The sequence below is a fragment of the Gymnodraco acuticeps genome, unplaced genomic scaffold (genome assembly GCF_902827175.1).
Source record: "Gymnodraco acuticeps unplaced genomic scaffold, fGymAcu1.1, whole genome shotgun sequence".
Classification (NCBI taxonomy): Eukaryota; Metazoa; Chordata; class Actinopteri; order Perciformes; family Bathydraconidae; genus Gymnodraco; species Gymnodraco acuticeps.
Window position 1 is genome coordinate 49,949 of NW_022991125.1, and position 11,709 is coordinate 61,657.

General features: G+C 43.8%; 1 long non-coding RNA gene across 1 annotated transcript; it reads left to right on the forward strand.

Moving 5' to 3' along the window:
• The first annotated feature begins 9,752 nt into the window (after positions 1-9,752).
• Positions 9,753-10,292, forward strand: LOC117560316. Its single transcript, XR_004571142.1, has 3 exons — positions 9,753-9,870; positions 9,943-10,077; positions 10,181-10,292. It is a non-coding gene; the product is annotated as an uncharacterized LOC117560316 (long non-coding RNA).
• Positions 10,293-11,709: the final 1,417 nt, after the last annotated feature.

Consider the following 11,709-nt stretch of genomic DNA (forward strand, 5'->3'; position numbering starts at 1 on the left):
TAACATGTGGACTCAGCCAGGGAGGCATTCAGACAGACTGGTACAGACACAGCTGTAGAGGGGAGGCAAAAACCATAGGGGCAGCAGGTGAACACACACAGGTGGATAGAATCAGTGTGAAGCAACCATTCACACAAAGGCAGGAAAAAACATGGACAGGAAGTAAATGAGAGTGATCTTACCAAATAAAACAGTAAACGAAAAAACAAAACAAAAGTAATGCATTCTCATTCAAAATACTGTGTTTGTGATTTACTCTTAGCCAAGTGCTTAAGTGTATTTGTATAAACATGTTTTTATAATTGCAATGTGAAACAATGGGACAATGCTTAGCACCAAACAGTAGACAGAAACCGTTAGACTGAAAGTAAAAAGCCAGATATTCCCATCAGGTGTTTGTGGAGCCCGAAAAACAGAGCTAAAAGGGAGACTATTGGACTTAATTCATCATGTGGACACATGAACACACTTCTTAATGAATGTTAATGTTGTTTTAAAACGTCTGGATGTGTGAATGAGCCACAATTTATATGGAGCTCTATGGCACAGTTGAAAATGTAAAATATTAGCATCCTATCCTTGAGTATAAATTAAATAAATTAAGGTAAAATCGACTTTCGTGACCGAATTGTGTCAATGAGCACACATTGTTAATGCAAAATAGCTGCGTGCAAATACAACATACATACAGTAAGCAACAGAGGTGTACATTGGTTCAACCGGACTCATCAAGTTCTCACAGCTGTAGAAGGTGGCAAATGCATGTGAATGTGTTCCACATTGTAAAAAAACCTTACAATGAATTAGCATTGAGCCTTCAAACCCGTAACCAAATGATAGCAAAGAGGAATACCCTCACACACACACACACACACACACACACACACACACACACACACACACACACACACACACACCTTTTCATTTTCCGCAGACCTCTCCCCAGCTCCTGAGATCAGCATGGATGTGAAGTCAAGTGCTAGGAGGGGAAGCTGAAACGGTGCTTTGGAGCCCCACACTTGACAGACCAATGCCTCGGGCTACGAAGGAGTCAGCAGCCTTCTTCCTTCACTCTATTCACCCCCTCCCTCAAATTCTAATCTCTATACCTCTTAACCCTCCATCCCATATCAAAGCCTGATCTCTGACTCCAACCCAGCAGAGTGGGCCCCGCTGTCCATTTGAACAGCGACCTTGTGGAAAGATCCCTTAGCAGAAAATGAAAATATAGTGGAGGACATCAAATCAATAAAGGCTATGGAAGTGTGGGAATGGACAACATGGATGTTAAATTATGGATTGATGTGAAGGAATGGCATCGGGTTAAAAATCGGGGGAGAAAGCAGATGTGATCAGGTGGGAGGAGGAGGGTGTGTTGAGGGTGTGTTACGTGTGAATCTTTACTGTCTGTTTTAATATTCCCAACAGAGAGAGAAACAGACAGAAAATCAATCGCTTCATTTTTTCTCTGATATGAAAAAGTTAGACGGAGGGCTGAGCTTCAAGTCTCTCTCTCAAAGTGTTTTTTTCTCCCTGTGCCACCTTGAAAATCATCTCGTCTCTCATCTCCAAGTGATTGAGACAGAAAAAACGTGTCTGAGCGAACAACCAGGTAAAGAATGAGAATGCAGGGTGAGAGGAGCATCCTGCAGCATATCCTTCTTTTCAAGCATGACAAGTAGCATCTCATTCAGCTATTTCCTCATTTTAAACTTTATAGTAGGTCTTTTGGTAATTGGTTACAGGTACTTTGAGTTTCAGTACTCCACTACAGATTGGTGTACGTCCCATTTCACTCAGTTCATGATGATTTTTATATTTGCTGTTCAGCATGGCCTTGGAGAGGTGCCTGTTCGCACTGCCAAGTGTGTGTTTTGGACCTGTGTGTATTTATTTTAAAAAATAGCAGAGAATTTTGTTTATTTCCCTTGTGGGACCAATAAAGAAATGCTTTCTTTCTTCCTAAACAGTTAATGCCTAAAGATGTTCTCCTGGGGAGAGACCAGTGGAGCATAAGAAGAAGATTGTTGGTTTTACAGTGGCCTCGCTGCTGACAAGTCATTCTACAGAGCACACAGTAATCACCGTTTGGCACCAATGGACCTGCAGTGACAGCAGGGAAACTTCAAATTGTTACTTACCTAAAATAGTGGCTCCATTGAAAAAAATAGTGGCTCCATTGCTGTTTATAGTGGCCGTTAGTTCAAGGTAATAGGTTCATAGGCAACTTAATATGCAGGAATACTTCGTTCTGAGTTGTGTTCCAAAGTTCAAACCTTTAGTGAAGACAGGTCATTGTTATTGAAAGTAATTCACAGCTTCCAAATCCACACGTCTTGAACAGTTGTTACATTTTTAGTTTTACCAAAATAACTTGATTTAATTGTATTTAAAATAACATTTCCTAAGAAATAAATCCTTCGAATCTGCCTGTTCAGTTTCTGTTGGAATGTGAAGGGTTAAATGCCGTCTGCGAGTTATGTGAAGATGGTCCCTCTCTACATTCACAGAGGGCCCGCTATAGTAGGCTTGTTTGAGACAAGCGAGACCTGCGCAGTTGCGATCAACGTCTTGCTAGTGCGTTGCATGATGGTTAGTCATTTTGTCCGACTTGCTCTGGAGGCTCGCCTACATTTCATTCATTCATGACTACCACCCCTGTAGCTGAGTCCACGCTTACCAATTAATTTTATGACATTAACCACACGCTCCATAACTTGTCTTTTCTTCCTCACTTCCTCTCGGTGGGCTGACATTTGTTTGTCTCTCAGTAGGCTACTGATATCAGCTCTGCTTGCTCTCAGGAAATATGCATTTGCACTATCTCGATGCAACCCGCATTCTTTCATGCTCTTCAATTCTCTGGTGAACATGCTTCCATGCCTGCATGCCTCCTTTCACAAAAGCATTGTCACTGGCAGGCTTGGCAAACATGAGACACAGCGAGCAATACAGAGAGTGCGATGATTCACAGTCAGTTAACCATTTCCTATTTGTTTCATCCTTGCTGTGGAATATTTTAGGAATGGCTTTCTTGGAAGTTTGTTGTGGGTGGTAAGAAAAAAATAAGTCAAAATCTTTTGGCTCCTTTTTCTCCTTTTCCTCCTTTTTCGACCTTTTCGTCTGCTGGTACTGAATAAGAGCCAGCATAAGGATTAAACTTGTATCAATAACTATATGTAACAGTAACTTATTGAGAGAACATGAACATAGCTTGCTTATACTGTTGTCATTACATTTCCTTTGGTTTTGTTCAGTGTTTTCATAGTCATAGCCTATTGAAACAGTTTCCTCTGTACCTGCCAGTTCTGTCCTAGCACTGAGCTCTGCCTGCATCCATCACCATCAGCGTCATCTGATAGTGTTACTGAATAAGGAGAACATGTAATCACATTAACAACTATTTATGAAATAACATTGTTCAAGAACATGTTTCAGGAATATTTTTGTCATCATTTATGTTGTTTTCAATTGTTCATACTGTAGTTTAAATCTCACTAATATCTAACATGTTCCACTGTGGACTGTTTGCCCTGTACCTGCCAGTTCCTCTGTGCTGGTGCTTGGTTCTCCCTGTGAAGGACCGGCACTGCTATTATTTCCACCTTTGCAAAGGAAAAAGAATGAGGACCCCAACTTATTTTCAATTGACACACGTGTCAGAGTACATTATAACTGTATAATGGCCTATTCAAGTTTACTTCACGTAGGCCAATGCCAATGTTGGTGGTTTTGAAGGAGATCCAGTACTATAATTAATTATACAACACTTATTTGTATCACTTAGTTCAAGTTAGTTGACCCTGTATTTGCATGGCCTAATAACATACTTATTGTCTCCCCCTTTGTTGCACAGTTATTCACTCACAGTATGGGGTATGTAGCCCCAGTTAGCTGCAGTCTAACGGTTATATTAGCCTATATATTTGCCTTGAGTAACATTAAGGACATGTTTGGGTTTTTTGTAGCCTCACAGTCTCAGTCACACAGGGTCTGCCACTAACATGACATTGGACTGAGAAACTGTTTTGTTGACAGTCAGTCGATGTGCACATCAGGCTACAATATAGAAAGAAATGTTGCTCATAATGTTGGCTAACTTACTTTCGGCTTCGTCATTCTGTACCATACGGGGGGTTCTGAATAAATCTGTGATTTTAGCACATTTCGCTGCCTCCTCCTCGTGAGCTTTTTTCTTTTTCTCCCTTTCCCTCTCTGCACCACTTTTCCTCCTTTTTTTTCGCAGGATGGGGGTCCATCCTTCCACAATAATTAAGCTTGCCACCGGCGTCAGTTCAGTCGGTCCAGTCCACACTAAATCAAATGGCAGCGCACACGGGTCTCGTGAGAAACGTCACATCTTCATTATTCTCCTGAAATGTAAAGGTGCCCAATCGCTAGTCTGACAGGTGCGTGGTTCTCACTGCGCCTCATACCGGTGCAACTTTATTTTGGACACCTACCTGCCGCATTCATGGATTTGGCCTGCAGTCACTGCATCTGGGCTTAATTAAACACGTATTATTTTAGTCTTGTGTGTTTATTACAGGCCATGTCAGCAGCAGGCCAGATCATATTATGCCAGCGTTGCGTTCAAAAGACATTACAAAAAAAAATCTCAGGCGAGCAGGCCACTTAACAGGCCAGGCCATCGGGAAACCTCCCGGTCCTCCCGATGGCCAGTCCGGGCCTGAGCGTACCTATGTTATGCGTGTTACAGTCGCCATTCTGTGGTGTTCAGAGGATGAAGCACTCACTTGCAATTCAACCCAGTAATTCTCACGGCATTTCGTGTTACGGTACGTCCACACTGCAGCTTTTCAAAACTCTTGAAAATCTTGGAGCTGGGCGTGTCTGAAAGCTTGGGGATTTTTTGCGAGCAACGAGACCAACAACCAATCACATGAATCTCCCGCCCCCGACATATAAAGCAAAAAAACCCGGGGATTTTATGCGAGCAATATATATATATATAAACTCCCCAAACAGGCGAAAACCTACCAGTTTCACCCACTGTCTCTGCCACCTCCCTCCATGCCTGGTTCCTCCGGTTTGTATCCCGTTAATAGTTCTGGTCGTAAAGAACCGGGGGATTTGCTACCGTAATTTCTCGTTTGGAATATGAGGAAATGAACTGCGGTCTGGCTCTCCTTGCTTACACGCGGTTTGATTGGCTAGCGCTTCTACTGTCAGATTTGCATAAATGGGATTTGATTGGCTGACGCTTCCAGCTCAGCTTCAAAAGTAGAACATTGCTCAACTTTTGAATCCTGAAAATCCTGGAAATCTTCGCTTCGCTCCCCCACAATGCAGTTTGGCGACAAGCGAGGCAAAGTGACGTCATCCCCATTCAAAGTCAATGGGCAGAGAAGCGTTGGAAGCGGTTGAAGATTTGTTTAAAGCTGCAGTGTGGACGTACCGTTATAGTCACGAAATATAATCTATTGATTCGACACAGAACGATTTTAAAAGCAATGTATTTTGGTAGTATTATTATTACATTACATTGCATTTAGCTGACGCTTTTATCCAAAGCGACTTACAATAAGTACATTCGACCAGGAAGACACAACCTTGAAGAAAACAGAATCATATAAGTACATCAGGTTTCATAGAGCCAAACATTTCAAGTGCTACTCAACTGGCTTTAGATAAGCCAGTCCTTTATTAGTATAAAAGTGCTTCGTTAATAGTTCTATCGCTCGAAGTGGAGTCGAAAGAGATGAGTTTTCAGTTTGCGCCGGAAGATGTGCAAGCTATCTGCCGTCCTGATGTCAATGGGGAGCTCATTCCACCATCCTGGAGCCAGGACAGCAAACCCACGTGTTTTCGCCGATGGGAACTTGGGTCCCCCTCGCAGCGAGGGTGCAGCGAGTCGTTTGGCTGATGCAGAGCGTAGTGCACGCGCTGGGGTGTACGGTTTAACCATGTCCTGGATGTACGAAGGGCCAGATCCATTCGCAGCATGGTAAGCAAGTACCAGTGTCTTGAAGTGGATTCTAGCAGTTACCGGAAGCCAGTGAAGGGATCGGAGGAGCGGAGTGGTGTGGGAAAATTTAGGAAGGTTGAAGACCAGACGAGCCGTTGCATTCTGGATGAGCTGCAGAGGTCGGATGGCACATGCAGGTAGACCAGCCAGGAGGGAGTTGCAGTAGTCTAGGCGTGAGATGACGAGAGCCTGGACCAGAACCTGAGTCGCTTTCTGAGTCAGCTGGGGACGTATCTTCCTGATGTTGTAAAGCGTGTATCTGCAGCAACGGGTTGTAGCAGCGATGTTTGCAGTGAAGGACAGGTTGTTATCTAGGGTCACACCCAGATTCCTTGCAGTCTGAGTCGGGGAAACAACTGAGGTGCCGATGTTGATTGTTAGGTCAAGAGTGGGACAATCTTTTCCCGGAAGGAAGAGCAGCTCAGTCTTGTCAAGGTTGAGCTTGAGGTGATGAGCAGACATCCACTGAGAGATGTCAGCTAGACAAGCAGAGATGCGTGCGACGACCTGGGTCTCTGAGCGGGGAAAGGACAGAATTAATTTGGTGTCGTCAGCGTAGCAGTGGTAAGAAAAACCATGCGGGCTAATGACTGATCCGAGCGAGTTTGTGTACAGGGAGAAGAGGAGGGGACCAAGAACAGAGCCCTGAGGGACCCCTGTAGTTAATTGACAAGGGTCGGACTCAGACCCTCTCCAAGTCACCCTGTAGGTACGGTCTTTCAGGTATGAGGTGAGGAGGGAAAGTGCAGAGCCTGAAACTCCAAGTTTTTGGAGAGTGCGAAGGAGGATCTGATGATTCACCGTGTCGAATGCAGCAGACAGGTCCAACAGGATGATGACAGAGGAGAGGGATGCAGTTTTGGCAGTGTGCAGTTCCTCCGTCACAGCAATGAGAGCAGTTTCTGTGGAGTGACCTGCCTTGAAACCAGACTGGTGCGGATCCAGAAGGTTGTTCTGATTGAGATAACAGGAGAGTTGTTTAAAGACAGCGCGTTCAAGTGATTTAGACAGGAACGGGAGGAGAGAGACAGGCCTGTAGTTTATAACATCAGATGGGTTGAGAGTGGGTTTCTTTAGGAGAGGGTTTACTATTGCCTCCTTGAGACTGTTTGGAAAGTGACCAGAAGTTAGAGAAGTGTTGATGAAATGGGTGAGAAACGGTAGAATATCAGGAGCGATAGTCTGAAGGAGGTTTGAAGGGATAGGGTCCAGAGGACAGGTGGTAGGGCGGGCAGAGGTAATGAGGGTAAGAAGCTCACTTGGAGAGAGAGGGGAAAAGGAGGTTAGTGTGTTGGTGGAAGGAGGGTCTGGTGACCCAGCGGTGAGTAAAGGTGAGTCAGAAAAAGAAGAGCGAATATCATCAACCTTTTTTTCAAAGTGGGTAACAAAGTCGCTTGACAGAAGTGAGGAGGGGGGAGGGGCTTTTGGAGGGTCCAAGAGGGTGGAGAAGATGGAAAATAGTTTTTTAGGATTGGAATAGGAAGATTGGATCTTATCTTGAAAGAAAGTGCTTTTTGCCTGAGAGATCGAAGCAGAGAAAGAGGAGAGGAGAGCTTGATAGGTTAGGAGGTCGTCACGGTGTTTGGATTTCCACCGTTTCCGCTCTGCTGCCCTAAGGACGGTTCTATTAGCACGCAGTGCATCATTTAGCCAGGGAGCAGGAGGGGACTGACGAGCCTGCCGAGATGTGAGAGGACAGAGAGAGTCCAGAGTGGATGAGAGAGTAGAGAGGAGAGTTTCTGCAGCAGAGTTTGGAGGCAGGAGTTGGAACGAGTCAGAGGAAGGGAGGGCTGAGAGCACCGATGAGGCAAAGGTAGAGGGGGAGAGGGAGCGAAGGTTACGGCGGACAAGTGCAGGATGAGAAGAGATTAGTTTGTTATGTTTGGAAAGGGGTAGAGAGAATTAAATGAAGAAGTGATCGGATGTGTGGAGCGGGTTTACAGAGAGGTTAGAAGTAGTATGTTTCGTGCCTAAACCATATGTAACTTGCTCTATTGAAATCTGTCACATTGACCCGTAGACACATTTTCGTTTGTATTACTGGTTTGGGGGAAGCTCGCGAGTGTGTGTGTGTGTGTTTGCAGAGCTGCCAAGTCTCACCCTTTGAGAGTGAGAGTCACGCAATTTAACCTCTTCACACGCCTCACGCCACACTTGCCATTTCACACGCTTTTCCCCCCCTCTCACTACTTTATAATTATTTTTTTATTTAATGATATATTTCCATAACTTGTTGCTTGAGGCTTGCCGTAGTTCGAGTCAGGGACATGGTGAGCCCGCCATATTCTGCCCCCGATTGGCTGACCGAGATATGTGATAACCAATCATCAGCCCTCGAGGCTAAATCCAACCAACCCAACGAAAGGCACCACGTATACAAACCAATCAGAGGCAGCTTAGGGCGGGTCATTGCGTCTCTATCCTATGAAGAACAACCTAACTCTATGGCGGAGAAATCGAAAAGTAGTTATTCTGAGAGTTATTTCCCTCTGCATTATGAACGTGCATCTAACCCACGGGACCGCGCCGCCCGGCACGTTCAAGTTACGTGTTCAGTACTACATGAGTTTCTCTTTACCCATGGATGCACAATAACAACGGACCATATCGCCTTACTGCCATCCCACGGAGCTGTAATAATGGATATATTGCACATGTTTGCTGTAATTCATCATTTGTAAAATATTATACTACATGGGCTCTATGATGTAAATCTTGTACCGTAAATGTTGTATTAAATAAAGTTAATATTACCGACGTAGATTAACGTTCCTGTAGCTTCTTATTGCACTTGCAATTGTTTTAGTTACTTGTGGGCTACTACATGAATAATCACAGTGACTATCCTTTTACTCCATCACATTTCAAAAAGAAATAGGCTATTGTTATTTTAACTCCACCACAGTAATCCATCATCAGCTTTACTTTTTAGATAAAGTTTTAACTCACAATTGATCATAACAGTCTTCAACATATACATTTTTATATATTACCAAGTGGTTTCATGTACAACCCACACAAGTATCATGCTAAATGAAGCTCTGTTGCTTGGATATCACTAGATCCTGATGTCAGCGTAATATAAAAGTAGGTACATAACGATTGATGTGTAATTTAGCATAATTTACTAGCTAGCCGCTAGCTGCTAACTGCCGCCTCGTTAATATAAATCCAGTACCATGCTGTCATGAACGCGCGGTGCTGTTACGTGTACGCAAATTCACGTGCTTAATGTGAACCAGCTTTTTGGGCGGCGTGGTTAAAGTTGCGCATGCTCTATGAGTGCACATACGGGTACTTCTCAGGCATGCCGGGTAATCTGTGACGTTTCGCTCTCTCAAAAGTTGGGCCATTTTGTCATCATGCGCCATTGAGCAACTCTCATAGGAATGAATGAGGCCCCGCCTCCCACGCTGTATCCAGTTCTTATTATACATCCATGGTATCAGCGCCTCAATAATGCCGTGACTGACATTTTCATCTGAAGCGGGAGGTCAAACGGTAGGTAACCACATTATTTGTACAAATATTTTTATTTTGATGAAGTCAACGGTGGGTCTGACTACGTGAGACTTAACGTTACACAGTCTGCTGGTGAGCAGTGTGGCAGGTTGCTGCGGTGGGTTTAACAACAAACAACCGTGACTAATAGCAGTGTTAGTTAAATCATCACGTATTTGCTTGTGTGAGCTAATGGATACTTACTATGAGCTAAGGGAATTTACAGTACTGTACTGTACCTGTGCTGTTTGCATTTCTGTCTAATAAAATATTCAATCAATCAAACAGTAACATGTAGCTATCTTTTGATCCAGACGATCTGACTGTGGATGTGGGATACTGGTTTAAAGGAAGCACCAATCGTAAAGGTTACCTGACAGGTATGTGCAGTCCAAATGAAATTCAGAAGAGTTAAATTAAATTGAAATTAAAATGTTCCATTCTTGTCATAGAATTCTGTGAGCTCCATGGAAGCGAGTATTTGGAAATACTTATGCACGTTTCCATTCGATGGTTGAGCCTGGAGAGGTGTTTGACTCGTACCCTGCAGCAGTATGAGCCACTGGCCAGCTACTTCAAGTCATCAGGTAGGCATCATATTTCAATGATCCAAATGAACGAACGATTATTATAACAGACTGAAAAGTAAATGTATGTAATATGCACAACCTGTGTTTTTTTTATTCACAGATGAGAAACAACCAAGGTTCAGGAGGCTGTTGGAAGCATTCTCTAACCCAATAACAGAGGTGTACCTGCTCTTCTATCAAGCAACGTTGCCAGTCTTCTCCACCTTCAACCTTCATCTTCCTTCTACATGATGAGGTAAATTGGGAAGGTTGGGATACAGTATGCTAGTAATACAGTATGCTAGTAAGAATGTACTATGTTTGTTCCTTTTTTCATCCTCCGCAAGTTGCTCTCGAAGTTTCTGAAGCCAGCAGCACTGCAGCACCGGGAATTGCATGAAATCCTCTATAAGGACCCATCAAACCAACTGCCAGGTAATCCTCCAAGTTTCACATCAGCAGATGCACATACACTATCCACTCACTGATCTCACTCACATAATCGAATTGATTTTAAAATCCTTTTATTTGTTTTTAAAGCACTAAATGGGCTGGCTCCGGCCTATATAGCTGAACTCCTCCAGCGCTACACCCCAGCCAGAGCGTTAAGGTCTGCTGACCAGCTGCTACTGGTAGTGCCTAAAACCAGGCTAAAAACAAGAGGGCACCGAGCCTTCGCGGCGGCTGGCCCTAGACTCTGGAACACTCTGCCCCTCCATGTGAGGTCGGCCCAGACCCTAGGGGTTTTTAAATCTAAACTAAAAACTCACTTCTTCACCCTGGCCTTCTAATCAGAGCAGAGCACGACTCATGACCCTTCCCTGTGTTTGATTTTTATATTTGATGTTGTAATTTATTGTCTTCTGTTTACATCGGTAGGAATGTGTTATTTATTATCTGCATGTGCAGCACTTTGGCTCGACCGAAAATCGTTTTTAAATGTGCTATAGAAATAAAATTTGATTTGATTTGATTTGATAATACTGTTTGTGTTTGTTAGAGGGCTGCTTGTGCAGACAAGTTATGAGTTTGATAATCTCATCTCATCACACACATAGGACCGCAATGGAAACAAGTCCACAGGACTTTTTAATGTTATCCTTTAGCCCAAATGTGTGACTGTACCTTGTGCTGTTTGCATTTCTGTCTAATAAAGTATTCAATCAATCAATCACTGATGTGATGAAGATACTTAAAGGGGTGCTTTCAAGTTAGTTATTGTGGTTGTTGATGATTGCTAAAGTGACTCAACACCGGTTTTATTCCCAGTCTCATACTGACATGTTGGTGTTGGGAATGAGAACATATTGCATCAATCTTTCTCCAGAATCGCATACAGCACCTTAATGACCTCTGTGACGTTGTTGATTTATTGTGTCTCTCGTAGGAGAAAAGCTGGTGATCGGCTTCACTACTCGAGCTACACTCAACAGGCTCCTTGATGCAGGAGACATTACACCGCAGCAAGTGCAGAGGTTCCAGCAGGCAGCAGTGGCGTTTCTAGTGAGGGCTGTGGAGTATGCCATGAAGAAACTCCCCATGAGAGAGCCCCAGATAAAACATGCCATGTTTCTGGATGTCCAGCAGAGGGTAGAGTGTGGAGTAGAAGACGCCTTGTACTTTGTCGACAGGTTAGTTGGGGTATTAAGA